General features: G+C 38.9%; 1 long non-coding RNA gene across 1 annotated transcript in view; it reads right to left on the bottom strand.

Moving 5' to 3' along the window:
• Window positions 1-1,978: 1,978 nt before the first annotated feature.
• Window positions 1,979-21,394, bottom strand: part of LOC141945001 (uncharacterized) — a 110,757-nt gene continuing 91,341 nt past the window's right edge. Inside the window, exon 4 of the long non-coding RNA XR_012629388.1 lies at window positions 1,979-2,010. This is a non-coding gene — a long non-coding RNA (uncharacterized LOC141945001). The remainder of the gene's footprint in view (window positions 2,011-21,394) is intronic.

A 21,394-nucleotide genomic window follows, 5' to 3' on the forward strand; every position in this document is an offset into this window, starting at 1 on the left:
TGAGTAAGAGAAAGCTGAGGCAGCCCTCCAGACTCTCATGTTTATGTCCTGAATCAGTGGAGTTTATACCAAACTCCTTTTTTTGTTCTGAAGTACAACATGGCTTTAGTCTTGTGGCATTTTCAGGTGACACAGCCTACTGAGATCATCTGACAGCCATGTGAAAACTCAATGTCTGGAGTGATTCATCATTGTGTCAGATTGTCCTGCACTTTGTCACAATGACTGACAATAGGGGAAACTTGGAAATAATACAAAGATTCAACGCTTGCTGATAATGCCTGCATTGTGATTAGAGAGGCTGTGAGCGTGTGAGGGGAATGCTAATTCTGTCCCCCACCCCCAATTTCATACTGCTTTTGCTTTCAACAGCTGGGCGTCTGCGCTTGCTTTCTTAATCTTCGCTCCTGTGGCATTTTTAAATGCAGAACCTTTTTTTCCAGGGTGTTAAAGAGCCATATTATTACAAATACAAAAAGAGGCAGTATCGTGCAGAAGGGTAAATTCTGCCAGCAATGCTAGGCACTGCTTGGTCAGAAGCGTCTCTGGGTGGACATGCCCTTCCCTTCTAAATGCGCACCTTATCAGAGTATCTCACCAGCACCTGAAATAACAGTAAAACATTTTGAGCACTAATTCCAGGAATGCTATAAAACCCAGCAAGCACATGTGAATTTGCATGCGGAGCGGAATCTTGCAGAAGGGTCTTATAAAAAATGATTACGGTGAAATTTTTCCTTTATTTTGCATTGACTTGCAATAAAGGTTTAAGATAATTGCTGACTCGATAGGGTATTGACACACAAATAGCAAGAAAAACTGGTTGCAGCAACTTTCATGCTCTAAAGCTCCTCAAGTTTTATCAGTGTTCACAGCAACAACATCAAAGACCATGGACTCAGCTGCGTAATTAATTGGGAGGAAAAGAGACACCCTTTCTGAGCGCTCCAGCTGTCCAAGTTATTTTGTTGGATAAAGAATAGGAAAATAAAACAGAAGCAAGAACCAGCAAGTCAAACGTCACCGCCTCTTCCGAAGTAATGAAGGCAGCAGAATTTCTCTCATTTCTGTCAACATATGAGAAGTGAGTGTCTCCGGCTTGTGTCCCCCACCCAGGGAGAGGCCAGTGGCCACACTCTGGGGTGTGCAGGATGGGACAAGCTGCCCCCGAGGATTTCCCCTGCGGTGACCAGAGCAGCACATACTGCAGCGCCAGCCAGGATGCAGGAACATGTATTGGGCTGCAGTGAGCAGGGCAACAGCACATGGCTGCAGCTATGGTGGGTGACGTGGGCTGCAGAGCACATAATTCACTGCTCTAGTTTCTCGTGAGGGAAAATGGCAGCTCTACTCAGAAGATAAGACATGGGCAAGTTGGCAAACAACCACCTTTACTCCATCTCTCCTTCAGTTCTGCCTTTTTTGCTGTTTCTCCCAGGAAGAGGCTCACGAGAGAGGCTGGTCTAGCAACTGAGTGAAAAGCAGTTTTAGAAGACAAAGAACAGCAATAACTCTGAGCTCGGCAGGTGATGGAAATTCCATTTTGTCCCCATTTTAAAAATGGAAGAGTGCAAATTTCTCTGAATATTACTTGTTTACAAACTCAGAGAGTATTTATAATTTCAGAGCTCAATCTCAGAAACAGCCCACTTATTTAGATGTGTGCTATTATGCTTTAGGAGCTGGGCCCTTAGAAGTGAAAATAAAAGAAAAAGAGATTTCTGATGGAAGAAAAGGAATGATCCAGTTATCTAATGGACAGTAGAAATGTATTTTTCTTTAAGCAAATACCAAGATTAAATAGATTCAGAAGAAAAGATGTGCAAACCTCCTGCAGCCTTGTACTCTGCTGTAAGCCGCTGGCTCTTCGTACAAAGAGCTGCATGATGCCAAAACTGGTTCAACACTTCGGAGAGTAACCAGGGTCTGATTCTGGTCTTGCTTACACTGATATAAAACTGAAAAAACTACAGGCCAAGGTGAAGTCACTCTGAACTGGCACTGGTGCACCTGAAAGAAAATAAGACCAGATTAAAACAACCGGTAGAAAGTTATCTAATTTCCAGCGACCACAGCTCAGTGTGGGTTAGGTTTGTGTGAGTTGGAAGCTGAGGTGACTTAGGTTGCTTATATTGAAGCGTAAAAGCCTTTTTAGTTCAATCGGCTAGCATTTTGTCTCTAACAAATATGGGCACACAGCTTGAAAATATTTAATGAATTGGTACATTAATTTAAGCTCAATAACACATTTCCATCTCAAACTGTAATACTGCTCAGTGAACACAAGTATGTGGTTTATTTGCTGAATACGGTTAATTTTAGGATAGTGAGTGAGGAGAACAAGCTAGATGTTAAAATACATCTACACAATAAATGATCCATAGATTAGAAAGATGTCAGAAGTTATCCGTTAAAGAAAGCTCCACAAACATTGCAAGCTGAGGGAAAGAATGGCTGTATTTATGTTGAAAAATCAGTAAGAAAAAGCAGTAAGAAGAACAGATATACTTTTTCACTTTGTTGCTTTGGCAAGATGAGCTTGAACCATCAGCTTAAGGTCTCTGGACCTTTAACTTGTGACAATGGTGATGGAAGATGCAAGTTTCTTAAAATGTCTTAACAACTACAACAGCATCTGTCCGTGTAGATATTAAAGATATAGTCAGTGAAAGCAATACAAATCCACAATGAGATTACAATCTAAACAGCTGAGAAACAATTGCTATGTTCAATCATTCAGGAGAAATCATTGCTGGCCTTTGGACTACCCATTACATTTTTATCCACAGTTGTTTCTTTCTTATAATTAACATGTAGTATCAAGTACATGATTTTAATTTTTTTTTTACCAAATGCACTCTTCTATACAGATTGCAATTATCTTTGAGATATTTTAATATTAAGAAAACAGCAAAAAATAAAGAGTAGTTTCATTTTTAATGTTCCAGTTTAATTAAGAAAGTGTTCAAGTAATTTAAAAATGTAGGCATTAAAATACCAATTAAGCTTAAGGCAAGTTTTCCCATTAATTTTGATGACACCAATACAGGGGTGTCACATAGAGGTCACCCCTTAGAAACAGGTTATTCTGAGTATTACATTTGGCTATACTAATGCTGAGAGAAAATTAATTAATTTATGAAGAAAATACACCTATTTGGCTAATCCCAACAGGCTGAGCTTTGAGAACCACGATGCAGTTCTCACAACAAGTAACTTAGCAAACATAACCTCCTTTCAAGGTTTTAATTACAACTTTTATTTCTCAGGTGTCCACTTTGGGTGGCCATCTTGTTGAAAATGAAAATATTTAAACAGTTTTAACTGTGGAGTACAAACACAACTGAAATCTATAGTTTGAAATAAAGGCTATTCTAAAGTGCAATAGTTATTTTTAAAATAGTTTATTGTTCTAATTCGATGGTGGTGGCTAAATGAAAAGTGTACCATTTTAACACAGTAAAATTCATGTATTGCCTGAAACTCTAATGCAGGAATACTGCAAGTTTTCATGGGTGGCAGTAACATTAAGAAAGCAGAAGTCCATATATCTGATATGAGTATTTACAATTAAAATTTTGTGGGTAGCTGGGCCCATTAAAAAGCTCAGAATAGATTACCTTGCAAGAACAGTTCCTGGAAATACCCTTACAGAACCAGAAAAACTAATTCTTAAAGCCAGCCTGGTTATGATGGATTTAAGTTTAAATTTATCTCATTTCATTTTAGTTCTTAAATTGGTTAATGAGGCTGAAATATGCTTTATTTCAGGGAAGTCGTACTGATCTGGACGAGGAACAGAATTTATGCTGACGTTCGAGTCAAGTGCAAATACCACCATCACTTCTTCATTACCGCGTTAACTGGTGTGATCTGTTCTGCTCAGCAGAACGCGAACAAAATGTCAGGTTCCTAAATGAAGAAGCTCCTGGGTCTCTGTGAGAAACTGGCTGATTGGTTAAAAGTACTTCAACCTTTATTTAATTCATGCCTTATAAGTGCTCTTTGGCAGGAGCTCTTGGGATCTGATCTTATGTCACACTTACTGAAACTCATTTAATTATTTGCAGCTGAAGAGGGCAGGGAGATGGTTATCGCACAGCGAAAATCTAATCCTCTTCTTTATCAGTTTAAACCCCAAACCAGAGAAGTCAGTTAGGATTCCTGTACTTACCTCAGTCCCATTCCCTGGTAACTTGTCTGTCAGTACATGACCCTTTTCTTTGGCTTTTTAAGGGGGTGATTTCCTCCAGAGATTTAGAGGAGCTTTGCAAGCACATGTCCACAGTCTCCCTGAATGCAGACCCTGTCCTGGAAATCTCTAAGCCTCTGCTCCCTGCCATGCTTCAGTTGGCAACAAAGTCGTTAATGCTGGGATTGCAAATATCCCCAGTGGTTGTTTCAGTTGCCACATGAAACTAATGGAGTGATTTGGATACTCTGCAAACTCGTGCAGCCACTGCCAGACCAGGGACTGTGCGTTCACACTGCCACGACGGTGTGAAGGGGCTGTGGCCTCAGTGCCTCTGGAGCACAGGTTAATACCAAGTTTTAATAAAGATCAACTTCTGCCATAAATTTCTAAGTGTTTTTCATGGATCCTTTGTGAAAAACATCATATGCTTTGTACTAAAGGGTGGGAAAAGGCAAAAACATACATATTCTCCCCTTATGAGCAGAACATGAAATAGTTTTGATGGAAAGCACATGCAGAATATGGGATTCAGCCTAAGGCTAAAGACAGAGAATCAGTGACTTTTATAGCTTTAAAAATTGGCTTTATGACTATCATTAAATTAAAGCATCTCTCCTCGTGGGGGACTTCTGTTTCATCAGGGGTTGCGTATCTCTTAGCACAATTAGTCACCTCCAAAGTGCTGTCATCATAAAACTTATTCTTTGAAATTTTAACTTAAGAAAATCAGAAAAAAAAAAATTTGAATGACGATGTTTGGTAGTGGTAAGTCTTAGACCAGGCTTGTTAGATTTATGATAAATTCTTATCTGTGTGATTCTCTTTTTACAAATTCTAAAATGAGCAACGTATAAAATATATGGTATAAATGTTTCCTTTGAAAACTTTTGTACACTTCATGATTACATAGCTTAAGAAGTTTAGAAGCCTTGGGCAAGCAAGCTAACGTGTAAGGGGAACGCTTAAGAATTGTTTGTATGCTTGATTTGTTTTACAGTGCATTTGGTCTTTAGTTTTGATTGGATTGTCTTACTGAAACATGAAGGGCATTTAGAAAGTAAGAAAGTGAATAGGATACATTTGCAACTATATGCCCAAAAGCAAGATCTTAATGTCAGAAGTAAATTATAACAACTTACATTACTCATGACATACATTATAATTCAAAGCTTGGCAAACCACATCAGGGTTGTTCTTACCATGATCTGACAAAAATGTCTTTAAAGCCTTGTGTTTTTCAGGTTTACAGTAACCAGACTTTATTTATGCTAGGAATTTCATAAATAAAAAGCAAGCGTTACAAAAGATAAATGTATTTTTTCTAAATTTACAAATCTTTGTAAAAATTAAAACATTTATGCCAATAATTGTAGGAGTAGGATGGTCCCAGTGAGTAAGAGAGATTTCAGCCATCTTTTTACTATGGCTTCTTTGGGTGATCTTTGAAGTGATTTCTAGGGATGGATCTATGAAGGAATTTAGGTAGTCAAGTCTACGCCTCTAGCTGAAGGTATACCAGGCCCATAATCACTTCTGCAGGTGACATGGGATGTGCAAATAGAAGTTTTGCTTGTGAACAGCAGAGGAGCACATGAGACTTCCCACTACCCTGGCACATGGCAGCTCTCTCCTGTGTGTATCCCAGAGGATTTTCTCCTGTGTGTATCCCAGAGGATTTTCTAGCTCAGCAGTGCTCCACAAGGACCCAGTCTTGCAGGAGGATTTAGCCCATGCTCAGGATTCACAGGTGGGGGTAGGTAGTAGATGACACCCTCCCCAGTCCCTTACCCATGCAAAAGCAGCCGTGGTGCTCAGGCCACGGGTGTTTCAGCTGTCTGCTCTGTCTCTGGCAGCAGTCCCAAGAATGGCAGCAACAGAGCAGCTCTTTCTGTGCAGCTTGTTCTGCTGGCAGGAATATCCATACCCTCCCTTGAACATGACTGCAGCCTCCAACAACCTGCACTTGCTGGACTTCCTATGCAAAAGATGTTTTCTCCATGTTCCTTAATCCTTAAAAGATTTCCATGGATTTGTCTGGTCTTCCCCAAACCCACTTAAACCTTCAAACCCACAGCCTCTTCTGGCAAGCAGATACAAAGTTAAATCACAAGTTTGGTGGGGGAAAAAAAATATAATCTCCTTTTGTTTGTTTTAAACCTGCTCTTGCTTCAGAAGAGGGACTGGAAAGTGTCTCCTCACTCTTTCCCTGCCATTCATGATTTCATACATTTTTGTCATATCCCCCATCATGCTTTTTCCAATCTGAAGCGTCCCAGCTTGTCTCCTGTACAAAGGGAAGCCTTTCCAGCAACTAAACTCATTTATCTCAGAGGTACCTGCTTCAATGCCTGATCTCTCCAGTGGGATTAAACCCCAAATCTCTCATTATGGTGACTTGACACCAAGTTTCTCTCCTGGGTAAAGCAAAACTCTCCCCCTCCATCGGTTATTATATGAACAGAAGAGAGATAAAGCAAGAAGTGGCAGGAGCCACTTTCTGCAGGCTCCTGTTGGGGCACTTACAGGAATGACGGACTTGTGTTTCAATCCCTGCTCTACTAAATACCCCACCACATTATACTATTATTCAAGGCTCAGGCACCTTTCACTCCGATGAATGAGTCTAGTTTAACTGCAGGGTGAATGACGATGAGGAGCAAGGTGATTGCTCCCAATTTACTCTGGTGGAAATGGCTACCACTTTAGAATCAGGCCCACTGAAAAACCAAAAATAAAAATATTCACAACCCTTAAACATAATAAGCCTGATTTGTCTTCATTTCAGCTGCAATCAGTGAGAAACAACCGCACTGAAGTAAGCCTGAATGAAACATGAGATGGCATATTTAGGTTAACAATGGCTGAATTACTCTAGGTTTAGATTCTAGTGCAGGATTTTCGTAAAAAGGGATCTGTGCCATCTCTGTGTCCAGACACTGGAAGTTCCTGGCACGAGTGCCACAACATTGTCACACTGGCCCCCAGCAGACAGCGGTTGCGGTGAGGCTGGAGAGAGCAGGGGCTTCCCAACCCCTGGGCTGGGTTGGGGGCATCTCACTTTGACCACCAGCTGTCAGGTCTGCAGCTGGTTTGAATCTGCCTGGTTCTGAGTATTTCATAACTCCTGAACTTTTCATCAAGCCCAAATTTACACCTAGTCTATAAAAATAAACTCCATGGGGGCTTTATTTATTCTGGAAGTGTGCACATACCAAACTAGGTCTATTCTCTCAGCAAAGCACAAGAGATTTTTGTTTTAAAATGCACATAATATTATCATTGGTTTTCTGGAAATCCTAAATATCCCTGAGGAAAGTCCACCAAAAGTAAATAAAATCTAGTAAACTAAAATCCCTTAAAAAACACACTATCTACCTTTAAAAATAATATAATTTTTTGTATGGCATTGTCTGCCAGTTATTTTGACTGTGAAGTAGTGTTTTACTTCCACTCTGGTTTGTCCAGACAGAATTTTGTCTGTGTGTAAGCATGTGGAGCTTGCTTGCAGCATACGCACAATAACTCTGCACTGGGCTCTGCTGGTCCAAGTGAGAAATTAAAAGGGAGTTGTCACATAGAAAATTAAAAAGTGGCAACAGTTACAAAAAAAAAAAATCTATTTTATTCATGCTGCTTATAACCCCCTGAAAAGAAACTAATGAAAATGCCTGAGAAATCTATGACAACTCTGAACACCCATCAGTACTATCATGATTTGCTGTGCTATTTACATGTGCTTAAACCTCTAGAAGCAAAGCCTGGGTACAATATTTCAAGGCACTAAGCACTTAGCGACTAATGCAAAATGTCATTATCACTCACTCGCTGCTTCTTTTTCTGTTTGTTTTTATTTTTTTATTGCTTCCTTTACTACGATAGCAGCAGCACATCAGTCCTGTGCTCCATCGACCAGGATCTAGTAATCTTACTTAAATCTGAAGCCTCAGGATGCAGTCTTGAATCTAAGGATACCAAGATGAAGCTTTGTATCACTAGAACTGTGTCTGTTTCCTTCTACATCCACTGAGGCATCCACAAGGTAAAGGGAAGGGCTGCAAGGATGGGAAGAAACTCTCCAAGTATGTAGCCTGAAGTTTTTGAGTTCTCCTTTTTTGTTATTGCATCTGGTTATATCAAATGCATGTTTCTTAATCCAGACGTTGTCCTCACATGTTCTGTGAGGCTGTGCTTGACCTTTTATCAGGGGAAAGTCTTAATAAATAACTTAACGGAAGAGCTATACTTCTTTCAGGGAAATACACTGGAAATCACCTTGTTTTTTCCAAGGAATCTAGGCCAGCTATCATGCTGGTTTTACTCAAATAATCAAACTTTTCCTCCTCTGCACATGAGAGAAATTTTTCTTTTTGAATCAGTTTTAGAGAAATGGTCACTGGGTTCAAACTCTGGGCAGAGGAAACATCTCCCGGTTCTCCAAACACCATGAAATGGCACTGTGGAGAGGAGGAGCACACACCCAGCAACACAAATACCATCACCTGCTTTCCTAGAGGACGGAAATAAGGTGATTTGACTTCAGCTTGTCTTGCTTAAGACTCACAGCAGGAATTGCTAATAGGAAGGAAATAATGTCTGGCAATTTACTACTATATGACAGTTTATCTAAGTACATACAAGTTAGATGTTGACATCAATGCCACTGATTGTTATCAATGCTTTTAGACCAAGAATCAAGATTTTCTGGTAAAATCTTCTCAGTTAATATCTAGTCTAGCAGGTAAATACAAACAGACAGGTATTTCTTCAATATGCTATTTAAGCATCTAAAAAGCTTCTAAACCACAGTTATCCCAGTGATGTGACAAGCATCAACTATCCTCTCAAGCAGGTTCTCATAATCTCAGAAGGAACATGTGTGGCATGTGACAAATTTGTAATTAGAAGAAAATTAACATATTCTAACTCTGTTATGCAGACATGATCTGTGTCCAAAATGTTTGGTGCTCCCTCTTTAATAATGAGCCAAATTGGATCTGACTGCTTCCCTATAACGGGTCCCAAATTCAGAAAAATTTATACTGATAACAGAGGCTACTAGAAACCACGAGAGCCAAAGCATGCAGACCTGAGCTTTTATCTCCGCAGACTTTCAATCTCAACCTATATAGAAGTTCATTTGGAATTCTCAACGTTGCCACTTGTGGATGTACACCCAAACCCAAGGTTAGCTCTCAACTCAGGAGCAAGTAGCCTCTCCATCAGAGGCCCAGGAGCACAGCAACAGCAGGACATCTGCTGGTCAAGGACAGCTCTGCAGGCACCTTAAATCCCACTCACCAACACCATGCTTGCATGGTGGCTGGTCACTTTTAGCTTGGAAAAAACAAGCACCAAATTCCCACAAAAACAAATTTAAAGAGTAACGAGCAGGCCTGGAAGTAGATTTGCAACAAGGCAAGACTTTGCATGCAGACAGGCTGTTGTAAAGATCATTTCATAGTTTGTACTCCTCAACAGTAATGGTAGAGTCAAATTTTTTAAACAATCCTCAATCCCTGTATGTCCTAGCCTGTGGATTGTGGATGACTCACAGCCACAGCTGCTGTTTGGCCAGTCAGTCTGGAGCATGCAACAGGTTTTTTTCCTTTCTCCACTTCTCATTTCCTCAAAAAGGAATGGTGATTTTAAAAGAGAATAGGTTAGCAGCACACAGTGCCTGCAAATGACAAGAATCTACCTTGATTGCATTTTATAGAAGAAAGCATCCAGCTCATGGAGATTACATTTACTTTCCTATACTAGGAAGGAGTTTGATAACAAACACAAACATCTGTAAAGATCTAGTAATGACAAGGAGGTCTGTTTGTAAGAGACTATGCCTATGTCCTTTCTGTCCAATATTGGCATTTTCCTCAGAATCCTAAATATCTCTGCCACCGTTGCATGAGAAAGAAACTTGCAAAATATTCAGTTCCCAAATTGTTTTACACGAACATTTCTTAGGGTAAGAATGTCTAAACAATGCCAGTTTAAAATGGAGAAACCACAGAGGCCAGCGGGTTTGAAAGTGAATGAAATTGGTATGAGATCAGAGCTTGGCCAGCTGGGATCTGTGAACATTTATGCAATAATACCTGACTGTTCAAGAAATAATTCCAGTACACCCTGGATTGGAGTCTGAGAACCCCTTGGAGCCTTGTCACTTTTACTCCTGTAAAAGTGTTCCATCAGTATATCGCTAGTACAGATATCTTTAATAAGTGCATTAAAAGACAAGTCAAAACAAAGCTACATGCTCTTCCTATTGCTCCAAATACATCTTGATCACAAGAAAACTGGAACCCATGAAGTTTCTCTGAACTTAAACAAAGATAACTGAAACCAGACTCACAAGTCTACTGCAGAGGATCAAAACCCAGAGAGTAAACTTTCCAAGAGTCCAAAAATGTAACAAACACTGAATTTACTAAACCAGACTTACCAGTCATTTACTATGCTGTCTATTGATTAGATGATAAGCCTCAGGATTCACTGATTCAGCATTCAACAGACACTCAGAGCAGTTGTCACTTCCATGTTCATGCAATTAAACAGAATTACGGAAGGAAGGGGAGATGCAGATGGAAATACATCAGTCAGCCCATGCCTTCACTGTCAGAACTTGGGCGAGCCCAAACTTTCCTCCACAGAGGATCTAGGTTTGATGCCTGCCTTACCTGTCACAGGTGTGACAGCTTCCAAATCTTGAGACTTGGAATTCCAAGCATCCTCTATAGCAAACATTGAAAATATATCATCTTCTGTCTTCTAAACAACAAAGGCTGTTCTAGAAAAAGCAGTAGTTTTCCACTCAACATCCACTGATATCTGAGGAAACTATAAGTTATTTGCCTCTTGAAATACTCAAAAATACTGCAGTGTTTCAGAAAGCCCAGTGGTGGGATCAAGGGCAACTACAGATATGTAAGCACTACCACTGTGTCCATTACACAGCTGATAGCATTTATGATCACCGGCTAATTGGGAAAAAGTAAAAGTGGCTGCTCTAAAGCACCGATGTTTTTATTTAATTTTTTAAAAAAGAAATTAAACATATTTCCACATTATGTTAAATCTAAAGTAAATTTTTACTTGTTCTGTGAAAATTGAAAGTCAAATGAAAGGGAACTAATCTGGCTATCTTAATGCGGGAGAACCTGCAGCGTGAACTCAACCAAGCTATTAGACACTAGAGAAACCACATGGGAGGAAACTGCAGGAAATGAAGCTTCTTAAGTTCCACTGGTCGCAGAATAACTTGTTTCTTTCTTAGTTAGGATTAGCCCTTATACGAGCAAATGGAAAAGCTGTGAGAAACTCCAGCAGGTAACTAATTACACAATGCAAAATTAAACACAGCCCATCAGATATGTTCTTTACCCCTCTTTGCAAGCGTACTCCAGTGCTGCAAAACAAGACAAAAAAATTTCAAGGAATCTCCATGTTTCCATTTATTTGCTGAAATTATCCCTTTTAAAATAATGTGTCAAGAACTGAAATTTTTGCGAATATATTAATTCATATTACCGAACTGCAAATGCCACTTGCATAGGGAGGAAAGGAAGCATGAGCCAGCTGCAGAAAATTGCTCCATTTGCTGGCAGTGTAGCTATTTATATGTTGACAAACAGTTGTGCCAAGAGCAGATGGATATTTTCTAGTATTGAAGAACTGCTAATTGTTTGCTGCTGTTCCTTTCAAGTTCATGGGGGAAAGCCATTGGTGTTCTGCAGAGCAAGGCATGAAGAAACCAGTTCAAGCCATGCATTTGGCAAAGTGGCCTAGCACCTCCTATGACGGCACGGAGGATGCCCTGGAGCAAGAAGATGCTCAGCCAGATGTCAGCTTAACAACTCTCAGTAAAGCATGACCACAAGGAGCAGCACTTTCCAAATCTTCTGCAAGTCCTTCACCAAGCTGTACAACTAATGCAGAAGTATTCAGCACAAAGCCTGATAAACATCATATGCCTATAAAGATTTTACAAAGCCATTTTGGCTACCTGTGTCTCTCACATATTTGAATTATATGGAAATATAAGTGTACTTATCCTAGAACGTTGGAATGATATCAATTTAATCTGAGAAGGAAAAGGCATCTTTCCATAAATCTGTATATAAATTACCTCATCTCTGCTTGTTTCTGTATGAGGCTGCAGCATGCACTGTCCGCTTATTGACATATCAAATCACATTAGAGTGAAGTATAAAAAAACTGAAGGCAGATAAAGAGCAGGAAATGTTTTTTTTCAACCTGAAGTGCTCTTATCCCACTTCTGTTAAAAAAAAAAAAGAAAAAAAAAAAAGAAAAAAAAGAAACTCAGCATCATCTGTCTTGATATTCTTATATATATCAGTACTAAAGTACAATTTAGTTAGCTTAAAAAAGTTTCAAATCTGATTTATCTATGAGACACACTTCACAACACAAACCAATTTTGCTGTAGTAATACCATGTCAATATTTCTTGACAGAAGACAAATGTTGTTATTATTTTGCCATTTCTTACCTTTGTAAAAGTTTAGAATTTTACAAAATGACTCTTCTTTACATGTCAAAATGGTAAGTTGTTGGAAAGAAAAAAAAAATTGAAGCCATTCTTATATCTATTGACAGTGATGGATTCTACAGTTAGGTTAAAAATTATTCTGGCACAATATCAATGTTTAAAAAAAAAAAAAGTAAACCATATTTTTTAATGGATATGTGCATTTTTCCTATATAAACTGAGGAAGATAAGGCAGGAAAAAAAATACCAAAACTGGTTTTGTGGTATTTTGTGGTATTAAAAATGATTTATCTGTATATTCTCTGCTAGAGCTATTCGTGCAAATCTGTGCAGACACACATTCCTCTCTGTAGTGGTGATCTTCAGAAAAACTAGCCTTTCTCACCTTTGTATTAATCCTCTTCTTGCCTCTTCACTACATTATGAGGGACAAATATAAAATATCATCTCTGATTTACATTTAGTTTAAGAGATTACTTTTAAAACTGACTAAAACACTTGAAAGTAAAATATGTCAGGATTTTTGCTCTGTCATATTTTTAAAATCTCAACAATGTTTAATAAGTGTCATTTCAAGGAACCATGTCTTACACTTTTGTATGGATCTCCCTCTTGTCCTAATGTATTGTTTCTGTCTCCAATTATGTCTTGTGCTAACATAAAAGTGTAAAGAGACATGAAACAACCTCTTATTTCTGCTTTAAACTGAGAAAGAGAAAGAGTCATCTCTGGCATACAGCTACTGATTATCTAGGTATTATTTGCACAGAGGAGAGTGGACTTTGCCAGCTGACATCCAGATGTGCAAGAAGCACAGCACCTAGCCCAGCAAAAAGCAGGTGAGCTTGTACAACAGGGGAAATGCTTGTTTTGATATAAGCAGGTCCTAAAGTTGTCCCGATAAGCCAGGCCATATAGATGAGGGTCTCAAATTTTGTTCTGCAGAACCTCTGCATACTACTGCTCACCATAAAATGTCATAAAAAACACAATTTACAGTTTCATCCCTAGGCAAGCCAGGGTAAAGTAACTGTCTGATAGCCACAGAGTACTTGTAGAGAGAAAACCAAATGACTATTCACCAAGTTAGCCACCAGTCAATCAGTACGTTACTCTGTAATAAAACATGGTCAATTTTGACCTTTGCAGAACATGTATGAATCAATCCAATTACTTGTTAATCTAGCCAGGTTTCAAAAATATTCCTCCCAATATTCAAGAATGAGCAAGTGGCAGTTTATAGATTACTTATGAAACGACCGACACTGAGGTTTGATATTTAAGCTGCAAGAGTACTAAGCCAAGTTACTAGTGAGCCGAATGCAAAGACAGGACTTTAAATATGGATGTTGAATAACAAATATAAATATGCAGCTATACAATATCTATATTTGACTGAAATATGCAGACCAGCTTCAAAGTTTGTGGAAAAGGAAGACCTCAAAAGCCATTGTGATCAAATTTAACCAAAGTCACAGTATTAATATAAATATATATAATATAAATATATAAATATATTCACATGCTTTTTTCTTTAGCACTATACTGATTCATTTTTAATTATAAAAGATCAAAGGCAAGAAAAATACTGTACATTTTATTTCAAACTAAAGACCACAGAATGAAAGTCTAAGCATTTTCACTTGCCTAAGGACCAGCTGCACTGAAATCAGTGAAATTATTTTTGTGATTTTATTTATATTGCAATAGCTATAGTGGCCTAAAACTGGCACAAAGGGAGAATTAGGCCATATATTTAAGTTCAACACAATCTATGGTTCACTTTCATGCTGATTATTTTGATATGTTTCCCAGCTCCATGCTGTCTAAGTAATTGTGGATTATTATTTTACATTGCAGCAGCTATATGAATGCTCTATCATTCTTCTATAAAAGTAAATGTAACCTGTATTCTGAACTCTAAGAACAGGCTTCATTTTGCCTTAATCCTATGCATTATATAGGCAGAACACAAAAAATATTACCTTAAAAATAAATTACCTGAACCTTAATCTGAAAATTGTACTACAACAAAATTACAGTATTTCAAATCATTTAGAATTTTTTGTTTGTTTGTTTCCCATCTTTATTTCCTTCCTACCATTGGCAGAATGTCCCACAGAGTACACTGCATACATTCTCAGCGATGAGCTGGGGATATAGCAGGGTCAGTGAAAAGCAGTGCATATTTCAGTGCACATTCCTGTAAAATTACCATGCTTCTTTCCTTCTTTATCTTCCACCAGAGACGCTAAGCAAATGAATTTGCAAAGACTTATGGATTCATTTAGTTTGAGCCATGCCACATGTTCCTCCAAGTTCACCAGAGTTGTTCACATACTGAGTTTAAGCACATACATAACTGTTTTCTGTATTAACTCACTGAATTCTGTATTGAATTCATTGGCAGTTTTCTCTGCATTCATGTAGGTTTTAGAAACAACCAGAGAACTGAAGCACTAATTTTAATAAAATAAAATAACATAAAATCTGACAAGGTGGCTCATGTGCTGCTGTAATACAGAAGACATTTAACTTGATTAGATTTGGGGTGGTGGGGGTGGTGGCAGCATATATTGAGCCCCTAAGCCTTTTCTGTACCTTTACAACTATTTTCCCATAGTATTTTGAAGCACATAGAGCCATGCTAGAAGAGTATTTTCTCAGTATCTTGGGACTTTTAAAGGATGTCTAATGTTTATTTTCCAAAACCTTTTTATACATCTACATATGAAAATGTTGCTTTTTCTGTGCACGTAGCATGTTACTTGGAATCAATGCTGTGCCTGATTCCTTTCTTAGACCTGTAAAAAATCATATAAACTTAATTTGTGTTGCAACCTCTTTGACTGAAAGTAAAGATTTGTGCATAGCAAACTGTATAGAAAATAAGCATATGCATTTATCCGATACCTAATGATTCAAGGTCATTTTCGAGATAAGCATATGCCATGTATGATCATTTTCCTATTGTTATGATTCCTACCAAATACTCGTCATAAAATATAACTGTGATTTTCTATTTCCCTCTTCTATTTATTTTCAAAATGCTTTTTGAAAAGCTAAGAAAAAAGGTAATTAAATTTGAATCTTCAGAGCAGAAATGTGGTTGCGCACCCCATTTGTTTTGCTAACAATCACAAATCCACACAGTCAAATCATTATAATTTTCTAGTATTAGATTTCTGCATATTCAAAACATAATTTTATTCCTCACCATAAAAATTGCATACAATACCTTCCCATATACTTCTAATTTTAGTAAACTACTACGTATTTCTAAATCCCCCAGGTTCCTGTTCTACACTTCCCACCAATCTTAGCCCATTGCTACATAGAAACAGGTTCTGCCTGACACAGGGAGCAATTAATTCACACTGCCAAACACAAGAGGAATGCAATGCTTTTTCAAATATCAAATCAGTCCAATTTCATTTAGACTTAAATGATTTTTCTGGTCCCTCTTCATGTAGATACCTCTGCAGTCAATTAGCATTGTCACTTTTAATCTGTAATACTCAGATACTGGTCATTTCCCATTAGAGTCTTATTAAATAGATTCTTATGGTCAGATAGAACCTTCTGCAATGTAATATCTGAGGAGAGAAAACTGACAGTCATTATGCAGCTGGCATTTACTAAAAGGTTAGATACTGCAGATAACCTTAATCACAAATTACACTGCATGTCAGTGAATTAGCTCACAACTTTACAATTCTGTCTAAACAGCCAAGTTTCCCAGCCAAACACTCTCAGACTATTACTCAGTTAAACTTAACCATCTATATATTTCCTAATTAAAATGGTTTTAAGATTTAGACCATCAGACTTTACATCAGACTTTCACATTAGACAGAGAAACCTGTTTCAGTTTGGATTTTACCCCCTGTAAAACCATATTCCCTTAAACTGTGGACACATGTCGTGTGCTGGAGCCAACTGTGCTGCCCCACCTGCTTGATGAGAATCTGTTATTACCAAAGCTGCCCTTGCTAAATGATTCATTTGGAAAAATCCCCCAAGCAGCTCAGCCAGCAGGCTGAAGGGGAGAGAACTTCTGGCAACGAGAGCCATTACAAGCAGCTGGACAGTGACTTCAGATGAGCTATTCTTTCATGGTATGGGGCTCAAAAGGAATCACTTTCTCAGAGTGATCTTTCCTATATGCAAAGATGACAGAGCATGGGAGTCCAGTTTCACAGGGTTTTGCTACAAAGGAATCCTCCCTGTCTTATTAAAAAGACACTCAATACACTAACCCAAGTCAAGGACAAGGATAATTTTTTAATAAAATGTTGATATTTAGTGAGATTGTTTGTGAGAGATTATTTTTTTAAAAAAGATTCTGTAAAGCAGCTGAGAACTCCTTTGAGTATAAATAAATCCAAAGTAAATGATGTCTTGGCAAGGATGTAGGTAAATGCAGAAATCAATATATCCATCACTTGGCCTTAAATAGTGACAGTTAAACCAGGATGCAACAAAACCAGGTGATAAAATGCTTGATTTGATTATTTGTTGCCCTTCAAACTCAATAGAAACCCACTGACTTAATGAACAACAGAGCAGATTTGTGTGACCAAAGTGCTTGAATCACTACTGGCTTAACGGTATGAGAACATGACAAAGATTATTAAACAGCAATCGAGATATCACTGGCAATACTCAAACCATTTCCTAAGAGTATGAGTAAGCATCTACTATTTTGTTGTGGTGCTCATGGGTGTGATGGCAAGCACAGGTAGGATGGCTTAGCGGCAGGGGTAGGAAGGATATAGTTGGGTTGTGATTTGTGGTGTGTCTTTGAAGACTGCTTACTATATTGACACCATTTTCCCCTGAAAATTTTATGTGCTACATAACCAGTTAATGAGTGTCACATAACCGCAATGACCTCTCTGCTGATTCTTGCTTACATCTGCACCTTGACATGCTCACAGATGTCCAGCCTTGAAGAGAATGGCCAGCACCATAGCTGCCTGCCCCATGTTTCTCGCAGAAGTTTTTCCCTGCGTTTTCCCCTTGAAAAGAAGGGCTACCCTTGCCCTAAGGAGGTGTACCTTGCACCATTATTTTAGTTTCTATAATGAAGGAGCAGAGCTGTTACACACAGGAGAAACTAAATGACTCCAGGCTAAATCTGTGGCAAAATGGGGTAACTGACCGTGGATCTCCATGTTCTGATCCCTAGGCCTTCCTCGCATTGCAACTCCAGAAAATAAATCATTTATGCAAAAGCTAACTCTCTATTAATTAGCTACTGCCACTCACTGGATTCACACATCATATATTTTCATCATGCACCTTTATCAAAATATCTATTTCATCCTGAGCAGTGCATGTGTATATTTTTTTTCTACTCAGATTTGTTCAGCTGATTGCCTGCCTGATCAATCCTACTGATTGTTTATCTCCAGTGGCATAACAGCATGCACGGACCTATGCTGCAAACTGACAGGCATCTCACTGTATGGAATAATTCAATGCCTCATTAAAAACGAGAATTAGACGTGGCTGCAGAGATTAGTGCCAAGAGAGTTTTGCCATTTTACATTCTTGTTGATGCAGACTGTAGAGACATGTAGCCTTGATCAGCAGGATATGATTCAAAAGACACCACAGAGGTCAGTGTAAGCTAGCCTGTGTAGGCTTTCTCACGGGTCACAGAAATATGTGTGGGTTTGTTTATTCCTGAAATCCCTTCCAAAGTACCCCTGTTTACATAGTATTAAGGCAACCCAGGAGAAATAAATAAAATAAAAGTTGAAAGCTCAGCATTAATGCTGCTCCTCTCACTTATGCATCAGAATAATTTCTGACAAAATTTAGGACATTGTACAGCCTATAACACAATGCACTTTGGTATGGTCTTACTTCTGTATGCTCTACAAATAAGTGTAAAATATTGAAATCTGGTTTGATTTTATGTTCCAGTGGGATCTACAAAATAAATCAAGGGGAAAAACCTCCAGTTATCTTTCTCTCTGTCATGTGGCTTTCCTATAGCCTCCTATCAGGGACGATTAATAGTAGTTCATTTGTACACTGAAAAGTCATTGGATTAACACGTTCACATTTTGAGGCTGTCAAGGAAAATGTTATAATAAAATATTTAACCTGCATCCCTTTGAAGTCTCTGCCTGGACCTTGAATTAAAAGCTAGCAAACTGGCTAATATCCCATCAGCTTTCCTTTCTGGACACACATGGTGTTTGGAAAGGGATATATGAAGGCAGTCTAACTTTTCTGGCTGTGGGGACTGACTCAAGTCTCTGGGAGGGACCTCCTTCTACTAACCTGTCAGCAAACCCAGGGCTTGAGGATGAAGATGCACTAAGAAACCCAGCTATGTCCTGGCAGAGCTTGTGAACAGCAGCCAGTCACATACTGTACAGACCTACTCATGAGTAAAGCTCATCATGGCAGAGAAAGGCCACTTGCCTTGCCCTGGACTGTAAACCAGGACTTCTGCTCTACTGTTGTACAGAAGAAGGAGAATTGCTGCCTGACTCCCTCTAGCCCACATGCTCACAATAACCAGAAAGCATCTCTTTGTGTACAAGAAATACAAATATTACACAGCTTCACTATAGGGAATGAGAATGAGAGACTAAGCTCTAATACCCATTAACAAATAACCACTGTTTCATTAAGTTGTGCAGCGAGGACGGCGTAGAATAGAAAACCACTGATTTAATATAGATTTCTAGTTGGAACATTATGATACCTGTAGAATACTTTAGTAAATTACTGATGTCAGTTGTATTTCTCTTCGAGACTAGGGAAATAGGTTATTGGCACGATAAAACATCTAGAGGCATTTAAAATGTCAGTCTAATAGCAAGAACCAGTAAGGCTTTTAATTACCTTCTGTGCAATTTTTTTAATTGCTTCAGTGGCTGCAGTGCTTAGTGAATTCCTGACAGAGCAGCTGCAACTGACTTAATTTAAAACGTTTTTGAAGCTCTTGGAGGAAGTATTAAGAAACACAACAGAAATCCAGGGAACTACGTGGGATATTTTATGTGGTGCATGTGAGAAGAACTTGGGTTCAGTTTGCAACATGGGCAAGAACGTTTTGAACAGCCTGAATGGATATCCATGTCAGCATTCCCCTGGTCTGGGTAGAAGATGGTGTCGGCTGCCTTTTGTGGGAGCAATGCTATTGCACTTCAATTTTAAGAAAGCAAAACCCTCATGGCCTTGGCAGCTGTAGGAAAAAGACCAGAGGCTCAAGAAAAAGGCTGTCACAGAAACAGTCCCAGGACCCTGGTAGATCAATCAGAATTTACCTTTAGCTTGTAGATGAACTTACAGCTCTTGAAATTGAACTCTGTTTTTTCTTCAAGAAAGAAAGCTATTCTATTAATGGGGAAGAAAGTGTATGAAAATTTTCCCCTAATAAAATTTAATTTTCAAACAACTGGCACACCCCACCCAAGGACTATCCACAGTGAGCACAGAGTCAGACCTGTGTCTGTGAGCTCATTTTTTTCCAGCAGAGATGGGAAATGCTGCCTAAAAACCAAGCACCTCAGCTGCAGCTATATGCTGCCTGTAGTGTGGAAGACTATGGCACATGGGGAACGTAATTTCTCTTTGGCAGCAGATGCAGGATCAGATTGTCCTTGCCGGGAGGCAAGACAACTCCAGCAGCACGGCATGGTGCCCATGCACATCCTGGGGTGGGCTCTTGTCATGCAGACCATAAATACCACCTTGTATCCTGCCTTCTCACAGCACAACCTAGGAGACGTTCCTCTGCCTGTCTGCAAAGACTCAGGCCCACCCAAAACCATGTGGCACCTCCAGTGAAGCACTCCCAGCCTCACCCTCTCTAGCCTTGGATAATCAGCGTGGTTCCAACAGTTTGGCACCACTGTCCCATCCAACTCACTGCCACCACCATAGCCTCTGAACAACAGGAGCAAGGAGGTCCAGCTGTTGGTCTAACACTGTTGAAGCTTCCTGACAGAGGGAGGTTAGGACTGGGAAAATCACAGCAGAACTTCAACCTATGGCTCTCCGGCAGGGCAAAACCATATGCTTTCAGGTTTATTTCATACTACACTGCACTCTCTTAATAAAATGGACTTTTAATCCATTTGAAAAACCACACGGGGCACAGATCCATCTTGCAAACCTCTCTTTCCCTCCTGGGGTTTATCTTGATTAGGCTGTAAAAATGCATCATTGAAAAGGATTAGCTAACACGTTCTAGCATTTTTTCAAAGGGTGTTTCTATCCTACAAAAGCACAGCAGTATCATATTCTGACTCAAATATAGTTAAAGGAAACCTTTTTCCTAATAAAATTGCAGGGAAGATATTCTACTCCCGCACACACAAGAAGGTATGGACCTCAATCACACAACTGGTACACAAACTAACAGTATCTAATATACTTCAATAAATGTAGTCAGGACAAATTCTCAGAGAGATGATGAATACGAGGACATATCATGGAAACAGGAAAAAATACAATATTGTCTAATCCAGCACATTGTTTCTGGTGGATATGTAGAGTCATAAAATATGACTATTCATCAAAAATTATTGGACTTCTTGTTGTTACTTCTAAGTGGAAAAGATGTGTATTTTCTAGGTATTAATTTTTTTCTTCCATTGAAACTGGGAGGAAAACATAGGCTCTAAGTAGAAATGTACTGGCAACCTTTCTAAACTGAGGTTT

Source organism: Strix uralensis, chromosome 6 (genome assembly GCF_047716275.1).
Source record: "Strix uralensis isolate ZFMK-TIS-50842 chromosome 6, bStrUra1, whole genome shotgun sequence".
In the NCBI taxonomy this organism is placed as follows: Eukaryota; Metazoa; Chordata; class Aves; order Strigiformes; family Strigidae; genus Strix; species Strix uralensis.